Source organism: Dasypus novemcinctus, chromosome 2, assembly GCF_030445035.2.
Source record: "Dasypus novemcinctus isolate mDasNov1 chromosome 2, mDasNov1.1.hap2, whole genome shotgun sequence".
NCBI classification, from domain to species: domain Eukaryota; kingdom Metazoa; phylum Chordata; class Mammalia; order Cingulata; family Dasypodidae; genus Dasypus; species Dasypus novemcinctus.
In genome coordinates, this window is record NC_080674.1 from 111,671,318 (window position 1) to 111,689,267 (window position 17,950).

The 17,950-nt window shown below is 36.9% G+C and overlaps 1 non-coding gene across 1 annotated transcript; it reads left to right on the forward strand.

The window, feature by feature from the left end:
• Positions 1–1,249: 1,249 nt before the first annotated feature.
• Positions 1,250–1,414, forward strand: LOC111762082 (U1 spliceosomal RNA). The gene has a single exon (XR_002795292.2). It is a non-coding gene; the product is annotated as a U1 spliceosomal RNA (small nuclear RNA).
• Positions 1,415–17,950: the final 16,536 nt, after the last annotated feature.

The window sequence follows — 17,950 nt, forward strand, 5'->3', positions numbered from 1 at the left end:
TAAGACTTCCTGATAATTAGGAAGAAGAGCACTATAATTTTCATGTTCTGAGTCTTTTCAAAGGCTGTCTCTTCTACAGCTCAGCCTGTAGGCACAACTTTATCAGAGTCATTCCAAGCAGATGTTTCTTTCTTCCACTGAAACCTGGGAAACCAGACTGTGTCTCTGGGCTGAAAGAGGCATTCTGACTGTCTCTTATGTCAAAACTCCATCTTCAGACAGTTATACTTTATTCTTTGGGAGCCACTCCCAAGGATAAGAGGAAGGCTTCAAATGTTTTACTCTTTTAGTAACTTGGCCATTTCCACTGGCAACTACTTCAACCAACCTCTGCTCCCTGAGAATATGCAATTATTGTAGGCTTTTCTTTGGAATAAAATCCATTGTTTTGGAGGTTATTTGTGTAGGGGTGCATAGTCCTCAGTTTCTCTGATTTCCTTCTGCTGTCCCCCCCACTGAATATTCAGCTTTCTGTGGAGTCATTATTATTTTATTATTTCTTCTATCATTTTAACAGGATTTAGGGAAAGAGAAAAGAAGTTATTAAACCATTTTAAATTAGAGCCTGTATCAGCCAAGATCTAGGCAAGAAAGAGATGGCACATATAAGCAGCAGTCTACGGTGCTGAAAAGCAATGGAATAGTGTCCACATGGTATGTTCTTTCCATTCGTTATTAGATAATCATTAGATGATTGAAGAAGGTTATTTGCAAGCATATGGACATTACCAAAAAGGGATGGTTAAACTCCCTGCAGCTAGCAAGAGGGAAACTGTAACCACGTAAGCCAAGCGACACAGTAGCTATAGTTGTGGAGAAAGTTATGAACGGATCACTGGTTTTCAGCAGAGAAGTCTACTCAACCAGCAACATCCCAACAGAGAGAAGAAAGGAAATAAATGCCTTGACTTCATTCTCCTTACCCTATCCAATCTCTAATAGGTAACTCCCATTGGACAAATCTGTCTGGAAGCCAGAAAGCATGTGACCCAGTTTATGCAATCTGTAGAGGTCAGCTTCCTAGGGTACAGGAAAGACACAAAAGAGTGAACAAGTATGGAGTGTGGTTCTGGGAAAGCAGCCATAAATTAGCCATTGGGAGCTCCTCTATCATCCTTCCAATCCATTCTCAATAATATTTTTATTAATGAGTTTGTGAGTTTATGTGTGTGTTCTCTGTGCTTGTGTATAAAAACAGAGAAAACACTTGAGATAGAGACATACCACAAACGCGTTTAATAGTAAATGCTTACTTACCAGGCGGGGGAGATACCATGATCACGAGGGTGGTTTTCCCAGGGCAAGGCTTATCCACTGAGTTCTGGACGTGCTTACCCCTGTGATTTCTCCCAATGCGGGAAACTCAACTGCATAGTTTGGGGGGCGGGGGGGATTGTGTTTGCTCTTTCCCCTGGCAACAAAAAAAAGAGAGAAAAAAAAAAGTAAATGCTTATATAGCCCATGGTATGGGCCAGGCTCTCTTCTAAGTACTTAACATGTTTCAGCTCCTTTATTCCTCACAGCAACCCCAAGAGGTAGGTCCTATTATAATACCCATTTTCCAGATGCAGAAACTAGAGGACAGAGAGTTTGTTATTTGCGCTGCCACAAGTAGCATAGCTGGAACTAGACACCTACTGGGGCCAATATGTACAGCCTGATAGTTGTGTGTATGTCTCTATAATGTGCAGTCATACAAAAACAAGCATACATATTTCCTCTCTTTTTCATTTCAAATTCAAGTATTAATTCTAAATGAACTTGCCTCACCTGCTCTGCTTCACTTTACATTACTTGCCTATCTAGCCACTAATGGGATATGAATTAGAGATTGGAGACCCTCTCATCTAACAGAAAATTTTGACTAAGTAACCCTCATACGTATTGTCTCTCCCTAGTTGCTAGATATCACTTGTTTGGGATTGTAAATTCTGCTGCCTCAGCAAATATCACAAGTTTAGCTAGTCTATGTTGCCAATTAACAACAAGACAGATCTCTAAAAGGATAGCTGAGCTGACTTCCTAGGGTTTCTAAAATCAAGTCTCTTACTTTCTCAAGACAACCTGAAAAATAAATCTTCTTAGACACTTTTCTCCACACCTGGAAGTTCCTTCTTCCAAAGGAACCAGATGGATAGCAGGCACATTTTCTGCATAGATGGAACAGAGCATCTATAAACCGGCCCCACAATGTAAAAGTAATTGAGCTTTCCTTCATGTTTCTAGCAATAAAGGAGTTTGTCTTTCAAATTTATTCAATCTATACATCCAAATTCAGCCAAAAAGAACATAGTTAGAAAATGGAGTAACCAAAACTCCTTCTTCTATCAATCCCTGAAGGATCTGCAAAACAAAATATTCTTCAATTTTACATAAGGAGTATGGATGACTTTATAGTCCTATAATATAGCTAAGCCAAAGTAATAAAATATTCTCCTATTGTTTAGGCCAGTTTGGTCAGATGCCTTCCCTTAATTTTGGGTGGTATGTTTTGTTTTACCTTTAGTGTAAACTTTTGGGAACTAAGAAGTGGGTGGTGCTGGGTTTTATTCCATATCCAGTATTATTAGACATTATTAAGTGTTTTGTTATTTTCACATGGAGTAATAAAAAGAAAATCCTTTAAAATTAAGCCGAATAAAAGGCAGAATTGAAGGTAAATAATTCATTTTTGTGGGAAATTTCCACAGAAAAATAAATTGTCTGGATTGTTATCTGTCTAGAGGGGATGCAAATAACCTCAGTGGAAATACATTGTATACTGAATAAACTGTGTATACAGTGGTTAAACACTAAATAAATTGAGATATTGCTGGAGAAAGTAAAAGGTAATAATATTGGAATTACAGATGTTTATGATTACTACTACAAAACACTCTGCCTAATACTCTTGCCTTTCCTGTTGAGACTACTAAAAACTTTTAGGTGTATGCCTAAATTTAGCAAAAAGGAAACTTTTGCCAACACACAATCAAAATTTTAAGTATTTCCCTGTTAGTTGAAACCATGTATTCTCTCCCATTATAGGCTGTCATTATAGATACTTACTAAAAGCAATTGATAGCACAATCATGAGAAAACTGTCTCTGTAGGATTCCTACAAATACACATAGGAAATCAATTTCTATATTCACAGGAGAAGAAAACACAGAAGTCCCAACTGGGAAACTTGCCTGCTGTGACTTTACTTCCTACTTCTCAAAACTATGTAAATATTAAAAGGACAAATTTATTTAATAAACAATCTAGACATTAACCCAATGAGACATATTCACCTCAAGGTAATAAGGGAATCAATTTGAATCCCTTTGGGAAAATAAAAACAGAATATTAACCAACAGGCTTATACATTTGGAAGAAACATTTCAATTGTATAAAGGTTAGAAGTCGCAATGAGAATGTTTGATTGGGGGAGGGAAGTAGATATAACTATATAAAGAATTAAATATTTCTTTTTTTTAATGCTGAGGAATATGATTTTTAACCTATGATTCCTTTAATTTGTGCACACATCCATGTAACATTGTTCCTTGCATATAATTGCAGAGACATAGCTAGCAATTTCCTCCCTTTAAATAAAAGGATGAGGTTCTTCTTGCATTTAGCCAAAAGGAGAAGGAAAATTGTTGTAAATGTACTTTGTTCTGCACTAACACTTTAAAATTAAGCTACTTTTCCTTTCATGGTTATGGTACTAGGTTAATCAAGACCAAAACAGCTGCAGCAAAGAATCTATGGGTTCTTTAAATTATTCTAGCATAGAAAAACAAGCCTCCGAAAATCAGAGACTATGTAACATGTTCTTTCACAAAAAAGGATTTGATAATTACTCCTGATACTTAAACATTTATTTTAACCTTTTACTCTATTAATTTGAATGTCATATTTCTACCTTTAATAATAATTTCGGTTACTCATTTGCAAGTGTACCTCCTCAGATTCAGATAATTCTTCATCCTTATTTGACTTAATACTGTCTGCTTCTTCTGCTAAAGAGAGACGATGTTTAATGGCAATATTATGTCAAATACCACCCGGCAGGAATTTCTCGCCTGCTGTACGAGGACAGAGAAATAATGTTTTGCCAGATTTGTCTAAACATCAAAACCTCATTTTTAGGATAATCTCCAGAGTTCTTCTAGGGGAAAAAAAAAAGTTGAGGCTCTTTATAATTTATTTGGTGGTAGAGGAGGTATTCAAAGTGGAACCAAAAGGAAGCAGCTAAGCGGAAAACAAACAGTCTAAATCTGTAATTGTGTTTCAAGAAAAAATTTTAAACTATAAACAGAAAGAATTTTATCAAATTACTCAAAAGCCAAGTTCTCCCACTTTATAAAAAGCCATGTATTTCTGAAGCAGATTGTCTTAAGATGAATGAATCATGACACGATCCCGGGTACTTACTATGACATCTGTTAGGTGGTAAATTGCATCGCACACCACATGCGTAATGAAGGAGAGAACAGTTTTTAGTTCCTCGAGTGTTCCTCATGTGGAAATGTGCAAATAGAGACAGCCAAACTCAGGCCAGCTGGCAGATCTGCTATGCTGAAGACGCCTGTAACTTGCTGGTGGTGCTAGGTATTTCTTTAAAAATGCGTAGTCTGAAGATGCCCCAGGGAAATGCATTTATAAACTGCTCAGTATTCCAGATGATGGCAAACCAATGCATTTAGTGAGATTTGTGCTGTTATGTAAAGAAAAGGTGTCAAAACTCAGAGGATCCACATGAGGAATATTACTTCATTAGTACATTAAATCATCATTTATTTTTCACAATGAGACATGCAGAAAACACTTCAGAGGTTAGCATTAAAAATAACAAATATGCACCTGCATATAAGAATAATTAACAAAGTAAACTACTAAGATTCAAATAATGGCTTTATATTTTCTAAATTAGCAAATACTGTGTTTCTTAATTAGTTTAATTAGATAGCAATTGAGAGATTTCATATGTTGGGGCAGGAAAGAACCACAACACTCCCCTGTTTAACAAGATTCATAAAATCTTTAATCTTACCAAACGTATTGCAAAACATATAATATGCCTTACACATAATATGGCTGTAAATATGTGTATTTATATACACACATGCACACTTAGCTCATTAATTAATCTCTTAACTAACTCACTTTACTGATTTAGGTCACGCATAATCTATTAACAGACTAACATTTTCATCTTCATGAGTTGGGTAAAGAAGAGGTATTTTGGGAAGTCCTGCTCTGCAGCATGTACATTTACCCCTACTTTTAGTTGTCCTCAAGGTAAACTTGCTGTCAGTCATACTATCATTCGTGTCCCTGAGTTTTAATTCTGCTAAATAAGTAGTCATAAGATAGAACAAATTTAAACATTTCAGTATATCCTGGTAATTTGAAAACTGTAAAAAATCAGAAGATCTTTTGAATATCAATTTTCCATTCAAATAACTTACAATGGGCAACTTCTTTAAAGCCACAATTTTCTTTATTCCCTTCACTTGCAAAGCTTGGTTTGCTGGCACTGATGATAAAGTCTCTGCAAATTCAATGCACTGAGCATGATTTACACTATCTGAAAGTTTAAACTGGAAGTACTTACCGAGGTTCAAGTGGAGGAGGGGAGTGTCACTGTCTGTTCTCAAAGTTGGCTTTGCAATATACAGACACAATACATAATATGTAATTCTCAAAAAGGATGGAGGGAAATGTTTTGAAGAATGTCTGGGTTACTCTGAAAATCCTTTAAGAGCCACAACTTATGACACAGAGCCTACTTCCTTCAGGTATGTAATTTTTCACTGAAGTAAGGCTTGGAATCCTATCATAAAGAATTTAAGAAAAGGCCTCAAAATCTGGAAGTCATAATTTATAGATTTCTGAAAAGCCAAAAGAAAAGGCAGCGTCAAAGTGAATTTTTAAAAGACAAAACAAAAATATTTTAGTTTCAATACATTACAGTTTTTCATCATTTGTTTCCCTAAAAATATGTACATTTTAACTAGGGAGCATCTCAATTATACAGAAATGTATCTTTAGAAGAGAGTTGCTGAGTCCCACTGGTCAAACACAACCACAAAAATCATTTTGATGCATCTCATTTCATTTAATCTACCAGTGAGTTTCTTCCCAAAGCCCTAATGATAATATTGTTCATTTAATTTGGGGCCATATTTCACTTATTATATAATGGTGTCCTTATTGTTACTTATTCCTCTTAAATAATTCTAAATGCTATAAAATAATCCATCACATAAGTATTTCCTTATAATTGGATATTTAAGTAGAATAAAAGTTACTGCTTTTATAAATACTGCTGCTATCAATAATTTTAATTATTAAAATGGTATTTCATATTTACATTATTTTCTCCAGAGAGGGAAAATAATTTGTAGACAGATCAAATATAATTATATCTATAGGTCTGATATACATTGCCTTCTGAAATTTCCACCAGCAATGTACAAAAATGTCTATTTCACTTCACTCTTACCATCCACATAGTTTTCTCAGTATCTTTTTTTGCTGTTTAAATTTGATAAATTAAATGTGGTCTATTAAGGGAATGGAGGTTGTGCAAGCAATTAGGCACCTCCCACCCGTATAAGAGGTTCCCAGGGCCTCCTAAAGAAATAAGGAAGAGGAACAGACACAGCAAGCACAAACAACGAGGGTGTGGGGTAAGATAAATAAATAAAATAAATCTTTAAAAAAATAAATAATAAATGTGGTATGTCATTGTAATTTGCTTTTATTTAATTTCTAGTGAAGTTCAGCCATATAATTTCGGATATGTAATTATGGTTCTAATTTCTCTTTAATGCAGTGGCTTTGGCCCATTTTCTTAAGTCATATTTTATTTAATATTGTTTTTGATACATTAATATATTTGATTTGATCATTGTTATAACCATCATCAACCTTTACTTTTAACATTTTCTCATATGCTTTTCTAAAATTGCAACTTTTAATTTGGTTATTTTATGCAAAAAAAATTCATGTGCTTATCAAATTTATCAACTTTGTCTACCTTTTGTAGATTTTGAAAGTCCTTTCCTTTAGAGAATGTAGTTAAGTTTTCATTTCTAGATTGGCTGTTTTGTTACTGCTGCTGCTGTGGTGGTAATGGTGGTTGTGAATGTTTGAGCCTTTTGATTTTTTTTTATTTTTAATAATTAATGCTCCAATTCTTTCCAAGTTATTTAGGTGATAAAGTGTGAATATAAAAATTGACTTGTGTCCAAACAGCTAATCAATTGGCACAAGTCCATCATGTAATTTAATTTTAAATGCTTACATGCAGGTTCTTTGGTTTATATTGACTGTATAAAAATTTTAGAATAAAGAGGTTATTACATGAAACATAAAAGCTTGTCCTATTTTGGGTATTCCTGGAGCCAGATGCCAGACTCACACAAGGCATCCCAGGGATCTTTGACTGTGAAAACATAGTCCATGTGGCATCATGGTGCCAATCAAAACTTTGTTCTATAGGAATGATATACATTGTTCTACAGGTATGATATACCATTTTGACTTTACACATATGAATCAATTGACACAATAAGCTATAAAATTATAAATAACCATAAAAAATATCTTATACTTCTTGTGAGAGAACAATCTTTGGGCAAAGCATTTTGGCAATATTTACCAAACTTAAAAATCCATATATTTTTGACCCAGAAATTCATCTTTTGGAGTATTTCCTACAGAAATACATCCATAAATGTGCACTGATATAACTACAAGTATGTTCACTGTTGGCAATGGCAAATAATCTAAATAGAAATAATCTAAATACTAATCAGTGGGGAATTGTTTACCCAAACTATTGTGTTTCAAAATCATACAACACTATGCAGCTATTAGAAAAGAATAAGGTGAAACTATATGTAATGACAAGAAAAGATCTCCAAGGGTATTGTTAAATGGAAAACAAACTACCTAAGAATAAGTACAGTATAATCCCTTTTATGTACATTATGATACATATATATGTGTGTGTATCTGCCTATACAGAAATAGATATGGAAATAGATATGTATATCAATACGGACTTACATGGAGATGTGGAGATATGGATATGGATATGGACATAGATAGAAATGTACAGATTGAGATAAAGATAAAGATCCCCCTCATCTTCCAGAATCATGAGGAATAGAGTACACCAGTACTCAAACCCTGGGCCTCTTCTCATCAGTTCTCTTTTCTACTTACATTCTCACCCTTAGCGATCTCATCCAGACTCTTGGCTTACAATAAAACCTAGACTTCAAGAAAGATTACAAACTAGAAAGCCACAGGACTCTCTTCTCTGCCAGAAAAATAGCTAGAGGACAGAAAGAAAGAGACTGGGGAAAAAAATCTTCTAGGGTTTAGGACACCAGGGGAAGGTTGGATACCACCCAGAAGAGAGAGGGACAAAGGAAAGAATCATTATGGCAAAACTGTGAGTTAAATGTGGCAACTGCTACTGCCTGGCATCCTCTTCCACACTAAGGACATTTTTGAATATTCAGGCCTCTGGGCCAGTGGCTACAGATAAAGGGGTCCCAGGGATCCACCCACAAAGGAAAGGGAGGACATAGGGACACAGCCTAAAACTGACTCAACTTTTGGCCAACATATTTGGTCTGCTGTGTCCCACCACCCCTTCCAGGCTGAGTCGGGTCATACTATTGTTTGTCTTGGTAGTGGGCACAGGACTGGAGAGCTCCAACCCTCTCAATCTCCATCTCTTCTAACTGGGACTGATTGTTGAGGATACAGAGGGGAATGGAATTATTTCCTACCAGGGAAAAGGGAGGCAGCTGCCAGGGAAGGTTGGTGAACTGTCTCAGAAAGTTTGAATTACAAGGCTCTTAGCATCCAGGCAGGAACCTATATCACACTGATCCAGTCTGTGTTGCAGCAAACACACTCCAACTGAACCAAGAGGGCTGACAAAGCATGCAAACTGCTGACAAACCAAGGAAGTCCACGTGAGAAAATTAAAAGTAAATAAGTGAGAGAGGCTTTTTTTGGCCTTTATAGCCTCCCGCCCGAAGGCCCTAGAAAGTGGGTCTGCGACCCATTACTGGGGCCGGAGCCCAGTTTTGAGCAACTAACAGGGACAATCCTAAAGACTCCAACTGAACCAAAAATCAAAGAACAGCAGTAACACAGCCTTGCAGCACTAAATCCCTATGAAGGAGAAAGAAATCAAGCATCTGAGTAAACTTACCATCCTAATCAGATGCCTAGACATCAGCAAAAAATTATGAGCCATACTAAAAAAATGGAAGACAAGGCCCAAGAAAATGAATGTATCAATACCCCAGAAGAGACATGGGATTTGAGGCAACTAATTAATGAGATGCACACAAATTTCCAAAATCAAATTAATGAGTTGAAATAAAATATGGCTAAAGAGATAAAGGACATCAAGAAGACATTGATAAAGAAAAGTAAAAGGATAAAGAAAAAATTTAACTAAAGAAGACATTGAGCACAAAGAAATTTTAAATTGTGAATAGAAAAGTAAGAGAGATCATGGAATGAAAGACACAATAGGTGAGATCAAAAACACATTAGAGGCAGCGGAATTGGCCCAGTGGTTAGGGCGTCCATCTACCACATAGGAGGTCTGCGGTTCAAACCCTGGGCCTCCTTGACCCATGTGGAGCTGGCCCATGTGCAGTGCTGATGCGCGCAAGGAGTGCCGTGCCACGCAGGAGTGTCCCCCGCATAGGGGAGCCCACGCACAAGGAGTGCATCCCGTAAGAAGGGCCACCCAGCACAAAAGAAAGTGCAGCCTGCCCAAGAATGGTGCTGCCCACACAGAGAAATGACACAACAAGATGACGCAGCAAAAAGAAACACAGATTCCTGTGCCACTGACAACAGAAGCGGACAAAGAAGATGCAGCAAATAGACACAGAACAGACAACCGGGATGTGGGGGGGAGGGGAGAGAAATAAATAAATAAATAAATCTTAAAAAAAACACGCACACACATTAGAGGAAAGCAGACTTGGCCCAGTGGTTAGGGCATCTGCCTACCACATGGGAGGGCCGTAGTTCAAGCCTCCGGCCTCCTTGACCCGTGTGGAGCTGGCCCATGTGCAGTGCTGATGTGTGCAAGGCGTGCCGTGCCACACAGGGTGTCCCCCATGTAGGGGAGCCCCACACACAAGGAGCAGGCCCTGTGAGGAGAGTCACCCAGCACAAAAGAAAGTGCAGCCTGCCCAAGAATGGTGCCACACATACAGAGAGCTGATACAAGATGATGCAACAAAAAGAAACACAAATTCCCGGTGCCACTGATAAGGATAGAAGCAGCAACGGAGGAACACGCAGTGAATGGACACAGAGAGCAGACAACTGGGGGGAGGGGAGGGGAGGGGAGGGGAGAGAAATAAATTAAAAAAATAAATCTTTAAAAAAAACACACACATTAGAGGCATACAACAACAGACTCAATACGAAAGAAGAAAGAATAAGCAATACCAAAAACAGCTGAAATTGAAGAGAGAATTCAATAGAAAGGGAAAAGAATGGAAAAAATTGTGCAGGGGCTCAGGTTATTGAATGACAAGACAAAAATGCACCAACATATGTGTCATGGGAGTTCCAGAAGGAGAAGAGAAGGTAAAGGGGGCAAAATGATTATTTGAGGAAATAATAGCTGAAACTTTCCCAATTCTCATGAAAGAAATGAATTTACATGTCCAAGAAGTGCAGTGGGGAAGCGACTGTGGCTCAAACATTTGGGCTCCTGTATACTATATGGGAGGTCCTAGGTTCATGTCCCAGGACCTCCTTGTGAAGGCAGGCTTGCCTACACGCCACGGAGAGCTGCTGGCCTGCAAGCACCATGGGGTACTGCCTGACCCCCAAGCACCATGGAGTGCCACCCGGCTGGCAACCGCCATGGAGAGCCAACTCAGCAAGGTGACACAACAAAAAGGGAGACAAGTAAAAAACATAGAAGAGTGTGCAGCAAATGGACACAGAGAGCAGACAACAAGCAAGCCTCAAAGGGGGGGGGGGGATAAATAAAAATAAATACAGACACATAGAAGAACACACAGCAAATGGACACAGAGAGCAGACAGCAAGCAAGGCACAAGGTGGAGGGGGCGATAAAAAAAAGAAGTACAGCATATGCCAATTAGAATAAATCTGAATAGACCTGCTCCAAGACACATACTACTGAGAATGTTAAATGTCAAAGATAAAGCGAAAATTCTAAGAGCAGCATGGGAGGCAAACCATCACATACAAGGGAACCCAGTAAGACTTAGTGTGGATTTCTCATCAGAAACCATGGAGGCAAGAGGCCAGTGGTATGATACAATTAGGATGCTGAGAGAGAAAAACCGCCAGCTGAGAATTCTTTATCCAGAAAAATTGTCCTTCAAACATAAAGGTGAGTATAAAATACAAACAGAAACTAAAAGAATTCATAAAAAAGAATCCAAGTTTGTAAGAAATATTAAAGGAAGCCTTAGAGCCTGAAAGGAAAAGAAAGGAGCAATGGGAATGGAAGAGAGTATAGAAGAAAGAATAGCAGACAGGATAACCAAAAGAGTAAAAAGACAGGTGAAAATAAGATATGACATATGAAACCAAAGAATAAAATGGTGGAAGTAAATAATGAATGCATTTACAGTAATATCACTGCCTGTGAATGGATTAAACTCCCCAACCAAAATATATAGGCTGACAGAATGGATAAAGAAATCATGAGTCAGCCATATGCTGCTTATACCTTAGACCCAGGGATACAACCCAGATGAAAATGGAAGGTTGAAAAAATATACTCCATGCAAATCATTACCAAAAGAGCAAGGGTAGCTATAGTAATATCAGACAAAACAGACTTTAAATGCAAAAAGTTATAAGAAATACAGAAGGCCTTTATATAGTAATAAAAGGAACAGCCCACTAGGAATATATAATAGTCATAAATATCAACACACCTAACTAAGATGCCCCAAAATACATGAGACATACTCTGGCAAAACTGAAAGGAGAAATAGACATCTTTACAATAATCACCAATGACTTCAACACACCACTCACATCATTAGATAAAACAACTAGGCAGAAGATCAACAAGGAAATTGTGTAATAGCTCATTTTGAACTAGCCCTCATGCAAATCGCAATTATAAACTCTGGACAAAACACAAAAAACAAGTCTGTGAAGCCACTGAAGCATGACTGAAACCAGGCAGAAACTGGAGGGGTGTTGATACATGGAAGAAGAAAATGGCCTTGGTAGGTTTTCCAATTTTTTTTTTTAATGCTTTTCACCTAACAACAGACCCCAGTCATGTGTGCAGGAATACTAGAATTTGAAAACAAACTAGCAATCTTGCTGATTTGAGGAATCAAAGAACTTTGTTTGGGGCTGCTATAGCAGCTACAAAGTCAGAGTGGAAATGTGGAAAGAATAGAACCAAAGAGAGGGCACCCCAAATTCTGCATATAAACTCTTGCCAAATCTCTGGCTGACTTCTGAACTAAATATGTTTAGGGAAAACTTCAAGCAGCTGCGCTAAAGCTAAAAGAATGAGACAATTCAGTTGCTGCCCACTGCAGGGGAGAAAAAGTTGAAAGTCTGGGTCCAGCCAAGTTATCGGCCTGCTAAATCAATAATAATAATTAACCCTTTACTGGGGAGCAGATGTAGCTCAGATGGTTGAGTACCTCCTTCCCATATATGAGGTCCCAGATTCAATCCCTGGTACCTCTTAAAAACAAACACATGCAAATGAAAAAATCATCTCTCATTGGGGAGCAGATGTAGCTCAGTGGTTGAGCATCTGCTTTCCATGTGTGAAGTCCAGGGTTCAATCCCCAGTATCTTCTAAAACAGAACAAAACAAAAAACCCCAACACATTACTGAGTAACATAATTGAACCTAGAAACAATACAATATATTATCTAATTCAAAATTATGAGATGTATGAAGAAATTGAATAATGTGACTCACACTCAAGAGAAAAGACAATTGATGGAGACAGACCCTGAGAAAACCCAGATGTTTGGATAAACAGACAAGGATTTTAAAGCAACTATTATAATCATGCTCAAGGATGTAAATACAAATAAATGCATAATGAATGAAGATAGGCAATTCTAGGTAAATAGAAACTATTAAAAATAAATAAATAACATGAAATTCTAGAGCTGAAAAATAGAACATCAGAAAAAAAATCCAGCTGTTGGGCTTACCAGAAGATTGGAGATAATAGAAGAAAGAGTCAATGGATCTGAAGATGTATCAACAAGAATCATTTAATATTAAGACTGAGAGAAATGAGATTAAAAATAAACCAACAGTATGGAATATAAATATGTATCAATAAAATTGCTAATTTTTTAAAAAATGAACAAATGATCAGAGACCTGTGGGACAATATTAAGTGGTCTGTTACATACATTATTGAAGTTGTAGAAGAAAAAGATAATGGGACATGAAAAACATTTGAAGAAATAATGGCTAAATTTCTCCCAAAATTTGGTGAAAGACATTATAGTTGCAAAAATATAAGGAAATCCAAGCAGTATATAATAAAAAAAAAGCCATACCTAGGCACATTATACAGTCAATCCTCATTTGTCACATATTCTGTATTTGTGAATCCACCTAGTGCCTAAAATTTTACTCTAAAAATGCTCATATCACTTTTACAGTCACCTGTGGACATGTGCATGCACAAGCAATGAAAAATTCTCAGTTGAAATAGAACAAAGCTGGTTCAGTATTCACAAATTCAATGTTCATGAAGATTTTATAGAACATAACTACCATGAATAACAAGAATCATATGTATCCGTTGAAAACCAAAGATAAAGTGAAAATCATCCAGTGAAAAATGGCATAGTACATGCAGGGAGCCAATAATATGAATGACAGCTGATTAATTCATGAATGGCAGAAACAGTAGTGGTCAGAAGTCAGTGGTGGAAGTGCTAAAAGAAGTGCTGGAAAAAAAAATGTCAACCAAGAATTCCACATCCAGAAAAAAAATGCACTTCAAGAAATGAAGGTGAAGTAAGACATTTTCAGATAGAAACAAATTACACAACCACTGAAGTTCATGCTGGAGAGAAATGATATCCAATAGAAAATTAGATCATCAGGAAAAAATGAAGAACACCAGAAATGGTAAATATGTGGGTACATGTAAGAAATTATTTCCTCTTAATATATTTAGGGCATATAAGAGTATTTAGAACAAGAATTATAACATTGTATTATAAGGTTTGTAACACACATAGATGCAATACATATGATAAGTATAGCATAAAGATGAAGGCTGTGAATGGAAGTATATTGTTGCAAAGCTCTTACAATTTGGGGATGTGGTACAGTATTGATGCTCATTACACTGAAAAAATTAAAGGTATTTATCTTAATCCTGAAGCAGGGATTCTTAACAAGGAGTTCATGAGCTTGAATTGGAATTCAGAAAAAAAACATTATTTTTGTGGTGACATGTTGATGCAGGCGTGATATACTTATTAAATAATACAGAGTATAGTGTGTATTTAGTAAGTGTTCTGTGGTTTTCACCTGACTGGCAGAGGGGTCTGTGGAACAAAATTTTAAGAACCCCTGCCCTAGATTATCTACTAAAAAGTGCAAACAGGGATAGCTAAAAATCCAGTAGATAAATTAAAGTGTGATTTTCAAAGGAAAAAAACCAATTAACTCCAAAGAAAAGACAGGAAGGAAGAACAGAGGAATAGCTACAGCAATGCAAAAACCAAAAAACAGATGGAACAAACTAAGAACAAATAACAAAAAAGTGGTTAAAATGGGAAATATTATGTTGTATATATGCTACCACAATAAAAAATTTTTAAATTAACAAACTAGCTATAAATCCAACCACAATAGTTACTTTAAATGTAAATTGGCTAAAAACACTTCATTTAAAATCAAGAATTGTCAGACTGGATTTTGTTGTCTACAAGAATCATACTACAAATATAAATCAGGCATAAGTTGTAAGTAAAAGAAGAGGAAAATATATATTACACAGAAAATATATATTACACAAATTACTTCATAAAATAGAAAAGAGGCTATTTCCTGACTCATTTTACCAAATAATCATTACCCTGATACCCAAAACCAGAGAAGGCTATTACAATAAAAGGAAATTACACAGCAATATTGTTCATGAACGTGGATGCATAACACATTATTATCAAGTTGGGTTTATCCCCAAAATGCAAAGTTGGTTTATGATTCAAAAGCAATCCATATAATTCACATTAACAGAATAAAAAAAGAAAAGAAGACGATCATTTCAATAGGTACAGAAAAAGCATTTGGCAAAACTAAAATCTGTGCAAAAAATAAAAACTCTCAGGAAATTAGAAATAAATAAGAACTTCCATCTCTACAATAAAGATCATGTGCAAAAAAATGTACAGTTAATACCATACTTAATGGCAAAACTTATAGCTAATATCAAAACAAAGACTAACATCATAAGAAATATCAAATGTTCTCTCACCACTTCTATTTAACCTTGTGCTGGAGATTCCAGACAGTGCAATAAGGCAAGGAAAAAAAAGACAAAAAGATTTGAAAGGATAAAGTACAATTGTCTCTTTTTTTATATGGAAATATTTTCTCCCTCTCCCTCCCCCCCACACTGCTGTTTTTGCTGTCTGTGTCCATTTGTTGTATGATCGTCTGTGTCTGTTTATCTTTTTGTCTTCTCTTCTCCTTTTTCTCCTCTAGGATTCACCAGGATTCAATCTTGAGGACTTCTGATATGGAGAGAGGTTCCCTGTCACTTGTGCCACCTCAGTTCCTGGTTTCTGCTGCACTTCACCTTAAATCTCCCATTCATCTATCTTTTGTTGCATCATCATCTTGCTGTATGACTCACTTGCAAGGCACTGGCTCACCATACAGGCACTCGGCTCACCACGTGGGCACTGGCTCACTATGCAGGCATGATTTCTCTTTTTTCTTTTTTTTTACCATGGGGTCCCAGGGATAGAACCCCATTCCTCCCATATCATAGGCAGAAACCCTATCACTTGAGCCATATCCACTTCCCTATAACTGTCTCTTTTGCAGATAACATGATTACTTTATAGAAAATCCTAAGGAATCTACAAATCAAGTAATAAAACTGTTGGGTAAATTTAGCGAGTTTGCAGGATATAAGGTCAATAAATAAGAATCAATTGTATTTCTATGAGCAAAGAGAAAAAAATCAGAAAATAAAAGTGAAAAAATAATTTCATGTATAGTAGCATCAAAAAAACAAAATACTTAAGGATAAATTTAATAAAATAAAAAGGCCTCTATACTGAAAACTATAAAATATTTCTGAGACTAGTTTAAAATGACCTAAGTAAATGTAGAGCTATACTGTAGGAGTATCAAAAAAAACCCTACATTTTATACAATGCAGCTTCTTATACCAACAGTAGTGACATTGGAAACTTCAATCAGCAAATGCAAAGACTGCATTAACTCAATCAATAAGACTTAGTGTAGATTTCTCATCAGAAACTATGAAGGCAAGAAGATGGTGGTATGATAAAATTAGAATACTGAAAGAGAAAAACTGCCACCTGAGTATTCTTTATCCAGCAAAATTTTCTTTCAGATATGAAGGTGAGTTTAAAATATTCATAAACAAAGTTAAACTAGGAGAGTTCATAAAAGAATGTGCCTTTGCAGGAATTACTAAAGGTAGCCTTAGAACCTGAAAAAAAAGAGAGGAGAGAACGGCTTGGAGAAGGGTATGGAAGAAAGAATAGCAGAAAGGATAAGCAAAAGAGTAAAAAGACAGACAAAAATATGATACAACATATGAAAACAAAAGAATAAAATGGTCAAAGCAAATAATGCATTTATAGTAACATCATTGAATGTGAATGGATAAAACAATCAAAAGATACAGGCTGACAGATTGGATTAAAAAAAAAAAAAGAGCTATCCATATGCCGCCTTCAAGATACTCACCTTAGACTCAGGTATATTAGTCAGCCAAAGGGGTGATGATGCAAAATACCAGAAATCTGTCAGCTTTTATAAAGGGTATTTATTTGGGGTAGAAGCTTACAGTTACCAGGCCACAAAGCATAAGTTACTTCCCTTACCAAAGTATATTGCCACGTGTTGGAGTAAGATGGCTGCTGACATCTACCAGGGTTCAGGCTTCTTGAGTTCCTCTCTTCCCAGGGCTTGTTCCTCTCCAGGCTCAGCTCCTCTGTTAGCTCCACAAGGCCAGCTGTAAACTATCAGGCAAACAACTTGTTTCTCTGCCTGGGACCTTTTCTCTCTCCTCATGACCAAGCTCCTCTGTGTGCTTACTTCCCAGGGTTCCAGCTCAAGAAGTTCAGCACCAAAACTCCAACATTGGGAAGCAGATATGGCTCATGTGTTGGAGCTTCCTCCTACCATATGGGAGGACCTGGGTTCAATCCCTGGGACCCTCTGGTAAAAATGAAAAAGAGAAAGTGTGCCTGCCAGGTGAGCCAGTGCCCGTATGGCAAGCCAAGTGCCCATGCAAGTGAGTCACTCAGCAAGATGATGATGCAACAAAATAGAGATGAAGGGGAGAGTCAAGATGAGGCACAGCAAAAATCAAGAACTCAGATGGTACAAATGACAGGAGCCTCTCTCCACATCAGAGGTCCCCAGGATCAAATCCCAGTGAATCCTAGAGGAGGAAAATGAAAAGACAAAAAGAGAAATAGATATAGAAGATCACACAGTGAATGAACACAAACAGCAAAAAACAGCAGGGTGGAGGGAGGGGGAAAGGGAGGGGAAGAGGGAGGAGGAGAAGGAGGGAGAGGGGGAGGGGGAGGGGGGAAGACTTTACAAAAAAACCCAACCTCAAAACTCCAACCTCCTTTCTCTGCAGTGCTGTTTTTCTGTGAGTCCCTGCCCACCAAGAGGGCAAGGACTCAACATCCTACTGAC